The sequence below is a fragment of the Oncorhynchus masou genome, unplaced genomic scaffold (assembly GCF_036934945.1).
Source record: "Oncorhynchus masou masou isolate Uvic2021 unplaced genomic scaffold, UVic_Omas_1.1 unplaced_scaffold_1992, whole genome shotgun sequence".
In the NCBI taxonomy this organism is placed as follows: domain Eukaryota; kingdom Metazoa; phylum Chordata; class Actinopteri; order Salmoniformes; family Salmonidae; genus Oncorhynchus; species Oncorhynchus masou.
In genome coordinates, this window is record NW_027008483.1 from 47,404 (window position 1) to 63,780 (window position 16,377).

A 16,377-nucleotide genomic window follows, 5' to 3' on the forward strand; every position below is an offset into this window, starting at 1 on the left:
CCCTGACCCTAACACCACTCAGCCCTGGGCATGGGTTCAACGCTACATACCAGGTAGGCTAACCCTAACCCCCCTAACCTTCCACTCAGCCCTGACCCTAGACCGACCTAACCCTGACCGTAACCCTGACCTTAACCCTGACCCTAACCCTGACCTTAACCCTGACCTTAACCCTAACCTGACCCTGACCCTAACACCACTCAGCCCTGTTCATGGATTCAACGCTGATACCAGGTAGGCTAACCCTGACCTTAACCCTGATCCTAACCCTGACCCTAACCCTAACCCTAACACCACTCAGCCCTGGTCATGGATTCAACGCTACATACCAGGTAAGCTAACTCCTGACCCCTGACCCTAACCCTTACCTAACCTGACCCTAACCCTGACCCCAACACCACTCAGCCCTGGTCATGGATTCAACGCTACATACCAGGTAAGCTAACCTCCCTGACCCTAACCCTGACCCTAACACCACTCAGCCCTGGGCATGGGTTCAACGCTACCAGGTAAGCTTACCCTGACCCTAACCTGACCTAACCCTAACCCTGACCCTAACCCTGACCCTGACCTACATACCTAGATTAGATTTGGGACAGTGGGATTGTACATGTTTTCTTGATGATGAAGTGCTCTGTTTTGTGTTTAGAGCTGTCATTGGTCCAGAGTTTATCCAGACCAGACAGAAGACTAGGACTAGTACCCAGAGTTTATCCTGACCAGACAGAAGACTAGTACCCAGGAGTTTATCCTGACCAGACAGAAGACTAGGACCCAGAGTTTATCCTGACCAGACAGAAGACTAGTACCCAGAGTTTATCCAGACCAGACAGAAGACTAGTACCCAGAGTTTATCCAGACCAGACAGAAGACTAGGACCCAGAGTTTGTCCTGACCAGACAGAAGACTATCCTGACCAGACAGAAGACTAGGACCCAGAGTTTATCCAGACCAGACAGAAGACTAGGACCCAGAGTTTATCCAGACCAGACAGAAGACTAGTACCCAGAGTTTATCCTGACCAGACAGAAGACTAGGACCCAGAGTTTATCCTGACCAGACAGAAGACTAGACCCAGAGTTTATCCTGACAGACAGAAGACTAGGACAGAATCCTGAACAGACGGAAGACTAGGACCCAGAGTTTATCCAGACCAGACAGAAGACTAGGACCCAGGTTTATCCAGACCAGACAGAAGACTAGGACCCAGAAGTTCATCCAGACCAGACAGAAGACTAGTACCCAGAGTTTATCCTGACCAGACAGAAGACTAGGACCCAGAGTTTATCCTGACCAGACAGAAGACTAGGACCCAGAGTTTATCCTGACCAGACAGAAGACTAGACCCAGAGCTTATCCTGACCAGACAGAAGACTAGACCCAGAGTTTATCCAGACCAGACAGAAGACTAGGACCCAGAGTTTATCCTGACCAGACAGAAGACTAGACCCAGAGTTTATCCTACCAGACAGAAGACTAGGACCCAGAGTTTATCCTGACCAGACAGAAGACTAGGACCCAGAGTTTATCCTGACCAGACAGAAGACCAGGACCCAGAGTTTATCCAGACCAGACAGAAGACTAGGACCCAGAGTTTATCCTGACCAGACAGAAGACTAGGACCCAGAGTTTATCCAGAGACAGAAGACTAGACCCAGACCAGACCAGAAGAAGACTAGGACCCCAGAGTTTATCCAGACCAGACAGAAGACTGGACCAGAGTTTATCTGACCAGACAGAAGACTAGTACCCAGAGTTTATCCAGACCAGACAGAAGACTAGGACCCAGAGTTTATCCTGACCAGACAGAAGACTAGGACCCAGAGTTTATCCTGACCAGACAGAAGACTAGACCCAGAGATGACTTTTATGAGGACGTTTCCTATTCTATCCTGAAGGTGAAAGGTTACTGCTTCCCTGGGGATCACCCGTGCGGATTGGACCAGGGCTGTTACTCTGAACGCCAGCGCTGTGACGGGTACTGGCACTGCCCTACGGGGCGCGACGAGGAGGAGTGCCCAGTTTGCCAGGGGGAGTACCCCTGTGAGGGGGCAGTGGGGCCTGCTACCCCGCCTCTGAAAGATGTAACAACCAGAAGAAGGTATCAATCAATCAATCAATCAATCAATCAATACTTTATTATCCTGTTGTACAGTTCTGATATAAATCATTTGCTAAATTCCTGGATCTAGGAGAGAAACCCTTCAGTTGAAAACATTCTAGTTACGGTCATTTCCTGACTATGCTTCTAATGATCGTTGTGTCGAAAAACAGGCTTTAATACATCAAATCAAATGTTATTTATTAACAGGGAAATGCTTACTGACGGCCCTTTACTCAATAAAGATCAAGATTAAAATTGATTCAAATGAAATAGTGACGTAAGGAATTAATAAAAGAGGACAGTGAATTTAAAAAAATAATCGATTTAGTTGCTTAATTCTTCCAAATACGTTATTGTGTTATCTTTGATGTCGGCCTTCTGCCAATTCTTAGATTCTTTGAGCAGAAGGTATTCACTCCTGTCACGGTCTGACCGTTATTTAGTATGGTCAGGGCGTGAGTTGTCTTTATTTAGTATGGTCAGGGCGTGAGTTGTCTTTATTTAGTCTGGTCAGGGCGTGAGTTGTCTTTATTTAGTCTGGTCAGGGCGTGAGTTGTCTTTATTTAGTATGGTCAGGGCGTGAGTTGTCTTTATTTAGTATGGTCTTTAGGGTCAGGGCGTGAGTTGTCTTTATTTAGTCTGGTCAGGCGTGAGTTGTCTTTATTTAGTCTGGTCAGGGCGTGAGTTGTCTTTATTTAGTCTGGTCAGGGCGTGAGTTGTCTTTATTTAGTCTGGTCAGGGCGTGAGTTGTCTTTATTTAGTATGGTCAGGGCGTGAGTTGTCTTTATTTAGTCTGGTCAGGGCGTGAGTTGTCTTTATTTAGTCTGGTCAGGTCTGGTCAGGGCGTGAGTTGTCTTTATTTAGTATGGTCAGGCGTGAGTTGTCTTTATTTAGTCTGGTCAGGGCGTGAGTTGTCTTTATTTAGTCTGGTCAGGGCGTGAGTTGTCTTTATTTAGTCTGGTCAGGGCGTGAGTTGTCTTTATTTAGTGAGTTGTCTTTATTTAGTGTGGTCAGGGTCGTGAGTTGTCTTTATTTAGTCTGGTCAGGGCGTGAGTTGTCTTTATTTAGTCTGGTCAGGCGTGAGTTGTCTTTATTTAGTATGGTCAGGGCGTGAGTTGTCTTTATTTAGTCTGGTCAGGTCGTGAGTTGTCTTTATTTAGTCTGGTCAGGGCGTGAGTTGTCTTTATTTAGTATGGTCAGGGCGTGAGTTGTCTTTATTTAGTGTGGTCAGGGCTTTATTTAGTGAGTTGTCTTTATTTAGTCTGGTCAGGGCGTGAGTTGTCTTTATTTAGTCTGGTCAGGGCGTGAGTTGTCTTTATTTAGTCTGGTCAGGGCGTGAGTTGTCTTTATTTAGTCTGGTCAGGGCATGAGTTGTCTTTATTTAGTCTGGTCAGGGCGTGAGTTGTCTTTATTTAGTATGGTCAGGGCGTGAGTTGTCTTTATTTAGTCTGGTCAGGGCGTGAGTTGTCTTTATTTAGTCTGGTCAGGGCGTGAGTTGTCTTTATTTAGTCTGGTCAGGGCGTGAGTTGTCTTTATTTAGTCTGGTCAGGGCGTGAGTTGTCTTTATTTAGTCTGAGTTGTCTTTATTTAGTCTGGTCAGGGCGTGAGTTGTCTTTATTTAGTATGGTCAGGGCGTGAGTTGTCTTTATTTAGTATGGTCAGGTGAGTTGTCTTTAGTTGTCTTTATTTAGTATGGTCAGGGCGTGAGTTGTCTTTATTTAGTCTGGTCAGGGTGTGAGTTGTCTTTATTTAGTCTGGTCAGGGCGTGAGTTGTCTTTATTTAGTCTGGTCAGAGCGTGAGTTGTCTTTATTTAGTCTGGTCAGGGCGTGAGTTGTCTTTATTTAGTCTGGTCAGGGCGTGAGTTGTCTTTATTTAGTATGGTCAGGGTGTGAGTTGTCTTTATTTAGTATGGTCAGGGCGTGAGTTGTCTTTATTTAGTCTGGTCAGGGCGTGAGTTTGTCTTTATTTAGTCTGGTCAGGGCGTGAGTTGTCTTTATTTAGTATGGTCAGGGGCGTGAGTTGTCTTTATTTAGTCTGGTCAGGGCGTGAGTTGTCTTTATTTAGTCTGGTCAGGGCGTGAGTTGTCTTTATTTAGTCTGGTCTTTTTATTTAGTCTGGTCAGGGCGTGAGTTGTCTTTAGTTGGTCAGGGCGTGAGTTGTCTTTATTTAGTCTGGTCAGGGCGTGAGTTGTCTTTATTTAGTATGGTCAGGGCGTGAGTTGTCTTTATTTAGTATGGTCAGGGCGTGAGTTGTCTTTATTTAGTCTGGTCAGGGCGTGAGTTGTCTTTATTTAGTCTGGTCAGGGCGTGAGTTGTCTTTATTTAGTCTGGTCAGGGCGTGAGTTGTCTTTATTTAGTATGGTCAGGGTCGTGAGTTGTCTTTATTTAGTCTGGTCAGGGCGTGAGTTGTCTTTATTTAGTATGGTCAGGGCGTGAGTTGTCTTTATTTAGTCTGGTCAGGGCGTGAGTTGTCTTTATTTAGTCTGGTCAGGGTCGTGAGTTGTCTTTATTTAGTCTGGTCAGGGCGTGAGTTGTCTTTATTTAGTATGGTCAGGGTGAGTTGTCGTGAGTTGTCTTTATTTAGTCTGGTCAGGGCGTGAGTTGTCTTTATTTAGTCTGGTCAGGGCGTTAGTTGTCTTTATTTAGTCTGGTCAGGGCGTGAGTTGTCTTTATTTAGTCTGGTCAGGGCGTGAGTTGTCTTTATTTAGTCTGGTCAGGGCGTGAGTTGTCTTTATTTAGTATGGTCAGGGCGTGAGTTGTCTTTATTTAGTATGGTCAGGTCTTTATTTAGTGGTCAGTTGTTGTCTTTATTTAGTCTGGTCAGGGCGTGAGTTGTCTTTATTTAGTATGGTCAGGGCGTGGTCAGTCTTTATTTAGTCGGTCAGGGGCGTGAGTTGTCTTTATTTAGTCTGGTCAGGGCGTGAGTTGTCTTTATTTAGTCTGGTCAGGGCGTGAGTTGTCTTTATTTAGTCTGGTCAGGCGTGAGTTGTCTTTATTTAGTCAGGCGTGAGTTGTCTTTATTTAGTCTGGTCAGGGCGTTTGTCTTTATTTAGTCTGGTCAGGGCGTGAGTTGTCTTTATTTAGTGTGGTCAGGGCGTGAGTTGTCTTTATTTAGTATGGTCAGGGCGTGAGTTGTCTTTATTTAGTATGGTCAGGGCGTGAGTTGTCTTTATTTAGTCTGGTCAGGGCGTGAGTTGTCTTTATTTAGTCTGGTCAGGGCGTGAGTTGTCTTTATTTAGTCTGGTCAGGGCAGTTGTCTTTATTTAGTCTGGTCAGGGCGTGAGTTGTCTTTATTTAGTCTGGTCAGGGCGTGAGTTGTCTTTATTTAGTATGGTCAGGGCGTGAGTTGTCTTTATTTAGTCTGGTCAGGGCGTGAGTTGTCTTTATTTAGTCTGGTCAGGGCGTGAGTTGTCTTTATTTAGTGGTCAGTTGTCTTTATTTAGTCTGGTCAGGGCGTGAGTTGTCTTTATTTAGTCTGGTCAGGGCGTGAGTTGTCTTTATTTAGTATGGTCAGGGCGTGAGTTGTCTTTATTTAGTCTGGTCAGGGCGTGAGTTGTCTTTATTTAGTCTGGTCAGGGGGCGTGAGTTGTCTTTATTTAGTATGGTCAGGGTCGTGAGTTGTCTTTATTTAGTATGGTCAGGGCGTGAGTTGTCTTTATTTAGTCTGGTCAGGGCGTGAGTTGTCTTTATTTAGTCTGGTCAGGGTCGTGAGTTGTCTTTATTTAGTATGGTCAGGGCGTGAGTTGTCTTTATTTAGTCTGGTCAGGGCGTGAGTTGTCTTTATTTAGTATGGTCAGGGCGTGAGTTGTCTTTATTTAGTATGGTCAGGGCGTGAGTTGTCTTTATTTAGTCTGGTCAGGGTGAGTTGTCTTTATTTAGTCTGGTCAGGGCGTGAGTTGTCTTTATTTAGTATGTCTGGTCAGGGCGTGAGTTGTCTTTATTTAGTCTGGTCAGGGCGTGAGTTGTCTTTATTTAGTATGGTCAGGGCGTGAGTTGTCTTTATTTAGTATGGTCAGGGCGTGAGTTGTCTTTATTTAGTCTGGTCAGGGTCGTGAGTTGTCTTTATTTAGTATGGTCAGGGCGTGAGTTGTCTTTATTTAGTCTGGTCAGGGCGTGAGTTGTCTTTATTTAGTCTGGTCAGGGCGTGAGTTGTCTTTATTTAGTCTGGTCAGGGCGTTGAGTTGTCTTTATTTAGTCTGGTCAGGGCGTGAGTTGTCTTTATTTAGTATGGTCAGGGCGTGAGTTGTCTTTATTTAGTCTGGTCAGGGCGTGAGTTGTCTTTATTTAGTATGGTCAGGGCGTGAGTTGTCTTTATTTAGTCTGGTCAGGGCGTGAGTTGTCTTTATTTAGTATGGTCAGGGCGTGAGTTGTCTTTATTTAGTTTTGTCTTTATTTAGTATGGTCAGGGCGTGAGTTGTCTTTATTTAGTATGGTCAGGGCGTGAGTTGTCTTTATTTAGTCTGGTCAGGGCGTGAGTTGTCTTTATTTAGTCTGGTCAGGGCGTGAGTTGTCTTTATTTAGTCTGGTCAGGGCGTGAGTTGTCTTTATTTAGTAGGTCAGGGCGTGAGTTGTCTTTATTTAGTCTGGTCAGGCGTGAGTTGTCTTTATTTAGTATGGTCAGGGTGAGTTGTCTTTAGTCTGGTGTCTTTATTTAGTCTGGTCAGGGCGTGAGGTCTTTATTTAGTATGTCAGGGGGCGTTTGTCTTTATTTAGTCTGGTCAGGGCGTGAGTTGTCTTTATTTAGTCTGGTCAGGGCGTGAGTTGTCTTTATTTAGTCTGGTCAGGGCGTGAGTTGTCTTTATTTAGTCTGGTCAGGGCGTGAGTTGTCTTTATTTAGTCTGGTCAGGGCGTGAGTTGTCTTTATTTAGTCTGGTCAGGGCGTGAGTTGTCTTTATTTAGTATGGTCAGGGCGTGAGTTGTCTTTATTTAGTCTGGTCAGGGCGTGAGTTGTCTTTATTTAGTATGGTTAGTCTGGTCAGGGCGTGAGTTGTCTTTATTTAGTCTGGTCAGGGCGTGAGTTGTCTTTATTTAGTCTGGTCAGGGCGTGAGTTGTCTTTATTTAGTCTGGTCAGGGCGTTGTCTTTAGTTGAGTTGTCTTTATTTAGTCTGGTCAGTTGTCGTGAGTCAGGGCGTGTTGTCTTTATTTAGTCTGGTCAGGGCGTGAGTTGTCTTTATTTAGTCTGGTCAGGGCGTGAGTTGTCTTTATTTAGTATGGTCAGGGCGTGAGTTGTCTTTATTTAGTCTGGTCAGGGCGTGAGTTGTCTTTATTTAGTCTGGTCAGGGCGTGAGTTGTCTTTATTTAGTCTGGTCAGGGCGTGAGTTGTCTTTATTTAGTATGGTCAGGGAGTGAGTTGTCTTTATTTAGTATGGTCAGGGCTTTAGTCTGTGAGTTGTTTTATTTAGTCTTTGAGTTGTCTTTATTTAGTCTGGTCAGGCGTGAGTTGTCTTTATTTAGTCTGGTCAGGGCGTGAGTTGTGAGTATGGTTTGTCTTTATTTAGTACGGTCAGGGCGTGAGTTGTCTTTATTTAGTATGGTCAGGGCGTGAGTTGTCTTTATTTAGTCTGGTCAGGGTGTGAGGTCTTTATTTAGTATGGTCAGGGCGTGAGTTGTCTTTATTTAGTCTGGTCAGGGCGTGAGTTGTCTTTATTTAGTATGGTTGTCTTTTTTAGTCTGGTCGGGCGTGAGTTGTCTTTATTTAGTCTGGTCAGGGCGTGAGTTGTCTTTATTTAGTTTGGTCAGGGCGTGAGTTGTCTTTATTTAGTCTGGTAGTTGTCTTTATGTATGTCAGGGCGTGAGTTGTCTTTATTTAGTATGGTCAGGGCGTGAGTTGTCTTTATTTAGTCTGGTCAGGGCGTGAGTTGTCTTTATTTAGTATGGTCAGGGCGTGAGTTGTCTTTATTTAGTATGGTCAGGGTGTGAGTTGTCTTTATTTAGTATGGTCAGGGGCGTGAGTTGTCTTTATTTAGTCTGGTCAGGGCGTGAGTTGTCTTTATTTAGTCTGGTCAGGGCGTGAGTTGTCTTTATTTAGTCTGGTCAGGGCGTGAGTTGTCTTTATTTAGGTCAGGGCGTGGTCTTTAGGGTCAGGGCGAGTTGTCTTTATTTAGTATGGTCAGGGGCGTGAGTTGTCTTTATTTAGTCTGGTCAGGGGGCGTGAGTTGTCTTTATTTAGTATGGTCAGGGCGTGAGTTGTCTTTATTTAGTCTGGTCAGGGCGTGAGTTGTCTTTATTTAGTATGGTCAGGGCGTTAGTTGTCTTTATTTAGTATGGTCAGGGCGTGAGTTGTCTTTATTTAGTATGGTCAGGGCGTGAGTTGTCTTTATTTAGTATGGTCTGGGCGTGAGTCTGTTCAGGGCGTGAGTTGTCTTTATTTAGTATGGTCAGGGCGTGAGTTGTCTTTATTTAGTCTGGTCAGGCGTGAGTTGTCTTTATTTAGTCTGGTCAGTTTTGTCTTTATTTAGTCAGGTCAGGGCTGAGTTGTCTTTACAATGGTCAGGGCGTGAGTTGTCTTTATTTAGTATGGTCAAAGTTGGAATTACAGGACGTGAGTTGTCTTTATTATGGTCTAAATGTTGGTCACAGTTGTCTTTATCTAACGTAAAAAGTTGTCTTTATTTAGTCTGGTCAGGGCGTGAAATATGGTCAGGTGTGAGTTGTCTTTATTTAGTACGGTCAATAAGTGTCTTTATTTAGTATGGTCAGGGCGTGAGTTGTCTTTAAGTGTGGTCAGGGCGTGAGTTGTCTTTAAGTGGTCAGGCGCGTGAGTTGTCTTTATTTAGTATGGTCGTGAGTTGGGTGGGCAGTGAGTCTGGTCAACAAGTTGTCTTTATTTAGTCTGGTCAGGGCGTGAGTTGTCTTTATTTAGTATGAAATAGTTTAGTATGGTCCATAACTATCCGTGGGAGTTGTCTTTATTTAGTATGTGGTCAGTGAGTTGTCTTTATTTAGTCTGGTCAGGGCGTGAATTTAGTATGGTCAGGGCGTGAGTTGGGTCCTGTTTGTTTTGTCTCTATTTAGTCTGGTCAGGCGTGGAAATGAGGGCCATAGTATGGTCAGGGCGTCCCAGGGCGTTTGTCTTTATTTAGGAAATGAGTCAATTTGGTCAGGGCGTGAGTTGTCTTTATTTAGTATGGTCAGGGCGTGAGTTGTCTTTATTTAGTATGGTCAGGGCGTGAAATTAGTCAGGGTGTGATTGTCTTTAAGTATGGTCAGGGCGTGAGTTGTCTTTATTTAGTATGGTCAGGGCGTTAGTTGTCTTTATTTAATGGTCAGGGTGTGAGTTGTCAATAAGGCGTGAGTTGTCTTTATTTAGTATGGTCATGAGTTGTCTATTTAGTCTGGTCAATTGTCTTTATTTAGTCTGGTCAGGGCGTAAGTTGTCTTTATTTAGTCTGGTCAGGGAGTGAGTTGTCTTTATTTAGTATGGTCAGGAGCGTTAATTTAGTATGGTCAATAAGTCTGGTCTGTTTTACTGGCCTACCCACAATACTCCATAATGTCAAAGTGGAAATGAAATGTTTACATTAATAAAAAATGAAAAGCTGAAATGCCTTTAGTCAATAAGTGTCCCGCGTTGTCGTGGAAATGAGTCAATAAGTGTCCCGCTCGTTGTCGTGGAAATTAGTCAATAAGTGTCCCGCTCGTTGTCGTGGAAATGAGTCAATAAGTGTCCCGCTCGTTGTCGTGGAAAAGACCGGACCAAGGTGCAGCATGGTACATTTCTTTTATTGATAAATGTCAAACAGAACAAGGAAACGACCGTGAAGCTTTATTAGCCACTAACAATAATACCACTAACAAAGACAACAACCCACAAATACAAAAGGAAAAATGCTGCTTAAGTTGATTCCCAATCAGAGACAATGATAGACAGCTGTCCCTGATTGAGAACCCAAAACATAGAAACAAAGAACATAGAGTTTCCCACCTGAGTCACCAACCAACCAAACATAGAGAATAAAAAGATCTCTACGGTCAGGGCGTGACAATAAGTATTCAACCCCTTTGTTAAGCCTAAATAAATTCAGGAGCGAAAATGTCCTTAACAAGTCACATAATAAGTCTGTTTGTAATAATAATAACAATAACAATAATAATAATAACAATAATAATAATAATAATAACACTAATAATAATAATAATAACAATAATAATAATAATAATAATAATAACAATAATAATAATAACAATAACAATAATAATAGCAATAATAATAATAACAATAACAATAATAATAGCAATAATAATAACAATAACAATAATAATAGCTATAATAATAATAACAATAACAATAATAATAATAGCAATAATAACAATAATAATAATAACAATAATAATAGCAATAATAATAATAACAATAACAATAATAATAATAATAACAATAACAATAATAATAATAACAATAATAATAGCAATAATAATAATAACAATAACAATAATAATAGCAATAATAATAACAATAACAATAATAATAGCAATAATAATAACAATAATAATAACAATAATAATAATAACAATAATAATAGTGTTTAATAACATGACGTTTGAATGACTACCTCATCTCTGGACCCCACACATACAATGATCTGTCAGGCCCCTCAGTCGAGCAGTGAATTTCAAACACAGACTCAACCACAAAGACCAGGGAGGTTTTCCAAGGCCTCACTGAGAAGGACCCCTATAGGGAGATGTAAAAATAAAAAATACATTGAATTTCCCTTTTTTATTTATTTCACCTTTATTTAACCAGGCAAGTCATATTTAACTAGTCAGTTAAAACAAATTCTTATTTTCTCCCTGACTGACAGGAAAGGTGGGTTAACTGCCTTGTTCAGGGGCACAGTGGGTTAACTGCCTGTTCAGGGCACAGTGGGTTAACTGCCTTGTTCAGGGGAACAGTGGGTTAACTGCCTTGTTCAGGGGCACAGTGGGTTAACTGCCTTGTTCAGGGGAACAGTGGGTCAACTGCCTTTTTCAGGGGAACAGTGGGTTAACTGCCTTGTTCAGGGGCAGAACGACAGATTTCACCAACCTTTGATCATGGTGAAGTTATTGATGACACTGTGGATGGTGTATCAATACACCCAGTCACTACTATAAAGGCGTCCTTCCTAACTCAGTTACCGGAGAGGAAGGTGTTTTTTCCTTTTCATTTTATTTATTTTTTATTGAACCTTTTATAGGGCAAGTCAATTAAGAAGAAATTCTTATTTACAATGACTGTCTACCAAACATTACAATGTACCAACGTAATGACTCTAGGAACAGTGGGTTAACTGTCTGTACTGTCGACCAAACATTACAATGTACCAACGTAATGACTCTAGGAACAGTGGGTTAACTGTCTGTACTGTCTACCAAACATTACAATGTACCAACATATTCTCAATCTAATCTACACACTGAGGAGGACAACATACTGATCAATATAATATAATATAATATACACACTGAGGAAGACAACACACTGATCAATATAATATAATATACACACTGAGGAAGACAACACACTGATCAATATAATATAATATACACACTGAGGAAGACAACATACTGATCAATATAATATACACACTGAGGAAGACAACACACTGATCAATATAATATAATATACACACTGAGGAAGACAACATGCTGATCAATATAATATAATATACACACTGAGGAAGACAACATACTGATCAATATAATATAATATACACACTGAGGAAGACAACATGCTGATCAATATAATATAATATACACACACTGAGGAAGACAACATGCTGATCAATATAATATAATATACACTGAGGAAGACAACACACTGATCAATATAATATAATATACACACTGAGGAAGACAACATGCTGATCAATATAATATAATATACACACTGAGGAAGACAACATGCTGATCAATATAATATAATATACACACTGAGGAAGACAACATGCTGATCAATATAATATAATATACACACTGAGGAAATATAATATAATATACACACTGAGGAAGACAACATACTGATCAATATAATATAATATACACACTGAGGAAGACAACATACTGATCAATATAATATAATATACACACTGAGGAAGACAACATGCTGATCAATATAATATAATATACAATATAATATAATATACACTGAGGAAGACAACATGCTGATCAATATAATATAATATACACACTGAGGAAGACAACATACTGATCAATATAATATAATATACACAGGAAGACAACATGATCAATATAATATAATATACACACTGAGAAGACAACATGCTGATCAATATAATATAATATACACACTGAGAAGACAACATGCTGATCAATATAATATAATATACACACTGAGGAAGACAATATAATATAATATACATACTGATCAATATAATATAATATACACACTGAGGAAGACAACATGCTGATCAATATAATATAATATACACACTGAGGAAGACAACATGCTGATCAATATAATATAATATACACACTGAGGAAGACAACATGCTGATCAATATAATATAATATACACACTGAGGAAGACAACATGCTGATCAATATAATATAATATACACACTGAGGAAGACAACATGATCAATATAATATAATATACACACTGAGGAAGACAACATGCTGATCAATATAATATAATATACACACTGAGGAAGACAACATGCTGATCAATATAATATAATATACACACTGAGGAAGACAACATACTGATCAATATAATATAATATACACACTGAGGAAGACAACATGCTGATCAATATAATATAATATACACACTGAGGAAGACAACATGCTGATCAATATAATATACACACTGAGGAAGACAACATGCTGATCAATATAATATAATATACACACTGAGGAAGACAACATGCTGATCAATATAATATAATATACACACTGAGGAAGACAACATGCTGATCAATATAATATAATATACACACTGAGGAAGACAACATACAATATAATATAATATACACACTGAGGAAGACAACATCAATCAATATAATATAATATACACACTGAGGAAGACAACATGCTGATCAATATAATATACACACTGATGCTGATCATATAATATAATATACACACTGAGGAAGACAACATGCTGATCAATATAATATAATATACACACTGAGGAAGACAACATGCTGATCAATATAATATAATATACACACTGAGGAAGACAACATACTGATCAATATAATATAATATACACACTGAGGAAGACAACATGCTGATCAATATAATATAATATACACACTGAGGAAGACAACATGCTGATCAATATAATATAATATACACACTGAGGAAGACAACATATCTGATCAATATAATATAATATACACACTGAGGAAGACAACATACTGATCAATATAATATAATGAGAAGACAACATATCAATATAATATAATATATACACTGAGGAAGACAACATGCTGATCAATATAATATAATATACACACTGAGGAAGACAACATGCTGATCAATATAATATAATATACACACTGAGGAAGACAACATACTGATCAATATAATATAATATACACACTGAGGAAGACAACATGCTGATCAATATAATATAATATACACACTGAGGAAGACAACACACTGATCAATATAATATAATATACACACTGAGGAAGACAACATGCTGATCAATATAATATAATATACACACTGAGGAAGACAACATGCTGATCAATATAATATAATATACACACTGAGGAAGACAACATGCTGATCAATATAATATACTGATCAATATAATATAATATACACACTGAGGAAGACAACATGCTGATCAATATAATATAATATACACACTGAGGAAGACAACATACTGATCAATATAATATAATATACACACTGAGGAAGACAACATGCACCACACTGATCAATATAATATAATATACACACTGAGGAAGACAACATACTGATCAATATATATAATATACACACTGAGGAAGACAACATGCTGATCAATATAATATACACACTGAGGAAGACAACATGCTGATCAATATAATATAATATACACACTGAGGAAGACAACATGCTGATCAATATAATATAATATACACACTGAGGAAGACAACATGCTGATCAATATAATATAATATACACACTGAGGAAGACAACATGCTGATCAATATAATATAATATACACACTGAGGAAGACAACATGCTGATCAATATAATATAATATACACACTGAGGAAGACAACATGCTGATCAATATAATATAATATACACACTGAGGAAGACAACATGCTGATCAATATAATATACACACTGAGGAAGACAACATGCTGATCAATATAATATAATATACACACTGAGGAAGACAACATGCTGATCAATATAATATAATATAATATACACACTGAGGAAGACAACATGCTGATCAATATAATATAATATACACACTGAGGAAGACAACATACTGATCAATATAATATAATATACACACTGAGGAAGACAACATGCTGATCAATATAATATAATATACACACTGAGGAAGACAACATGCTGATCAATATAATATAATATACACACTGAGGAAGACAACATGCTGATCAATATAATATAATATACACACTGAGGAAGACAACATTCTGATCAATATAATATAATATACACACTGAGGAAGACAACATGCTGATCAATATAATATAATATACACACTGAGGAAGACAACATACTGATCAATATAATATAATATACACACTGAGGAAGACAACATGCTGATCAATATAATATAATATACACACTGAGGAAGACAACATGCTGATCAATATAATATACACACTGAGGAAGACAACATGCTGATCAATATAATATAATATACACACTGAGGAAGACAACATACTGATCAATATAATATACACACTGAGGAAGACAACATACTGATCAATATAATATAATATACACACTGAGGAAGACAACATGCTGATCAATATAATATAATATACACACTGAGGAAGACAACATGCTGATCAATATAATATACACACTGAGGAAGACAACATGCTGATCAATATAATATAATATACACACTGAGGAAGACAACATACTGATCAATATAATATACACACTGAGGAAGACAACATACTGATCAATATAATATAATATACACACTGAGGAAGACAACATTCTGATCAATATAATATAAACACTGAGGAAGACAACATGCTGATCAATATAATATAATATACACACTGAGGAAGACAACATGCTGATCAATATAATATACACACTGAGGAAGACAACATACTGATCAATATAATATAATATACACACTGAGGAAGACAACATGCTGATCAATATAATATACACACTGAGGAAGACAACATGCTGATCAATATAATATAATATACACACTGAGGAAGACAACATACTGATCAATATAATATAATATACACACTGAGGAAGACAACATGCTGATCAATATAATATAATATACACACTGAGGAAGACAACATACTGATCAATATAATATAATATACACACTGAGGAAGACAACATGCTGATCAATATAATATAATATACACACTGAGGAAGACAACATGCTGATCAATATAATATAATATACACACTGAGGAAGACAACATGCTGATCAATACAATATAATTTACACACTGAGGAAGACAACATGCTGATCAATATAATATAATATACACACTGAGGAAGACAACATGCTGATCAATATAATATAATATACACACTGAGGAAGACAACTTACTGATCAATATAATATACACACTGAGGAAGACAACATACTGATCAATATAATATAATATACACACTGAGGAAGACAACATGCTGATCAATACAATATAATATACACACTGAGGAAGACAACATGCTGATCAATATAATATACACACTGAGGAAGACAACATGCTGATCAATATAATATAATATACACACTGAGGAAGACAACATACTGATCAATATAATATAATATACACACTGAGGAAGACAACATGCTGATCAATACAATATAATATACACACTGAGGAAGACAACATGCTGATCAATATAATATACACACTGAGGAAGACAACATGCTGATCAATATAATATACACACTGAGGAAGACAACATGCTGATCAATATAATATAATATACACACTGAGGAAGACAACATGCTGATCAATATAATATACACACTGAGGAAGACAACACACTGATCAATATAATATAATATACACACTGAGGAAGACAACATGCTGATCAATATAATATAATATACACTGAGAAGACAACA

The 16,377-nt window shown here is 38.6% G+C and overlaps 1 long non-coding RNA gene across 1 annotated transcript in view; it reads left to right on the plus strand.

Annotated features, from left to right (window-relative positions):
- Window positions 1-2,038: 2,038 nt before the first annotated feature.
- Window positions 2,039-16,377, plus strand: part of LOC135532703 (uncharacterized) — a 43,404-nt gene continuing 29,065 nt past the window's right edge. Inside the window, exon 1 of the long non-coding RNA XR_010454383.1 lies at window positions 2,039-2,101. This is a non-coding gene — a long non-coding RNA (uncharacterized LOC135532703). The remainder of the gene's footprint in view (window positions 2,102-16,377) is intronic.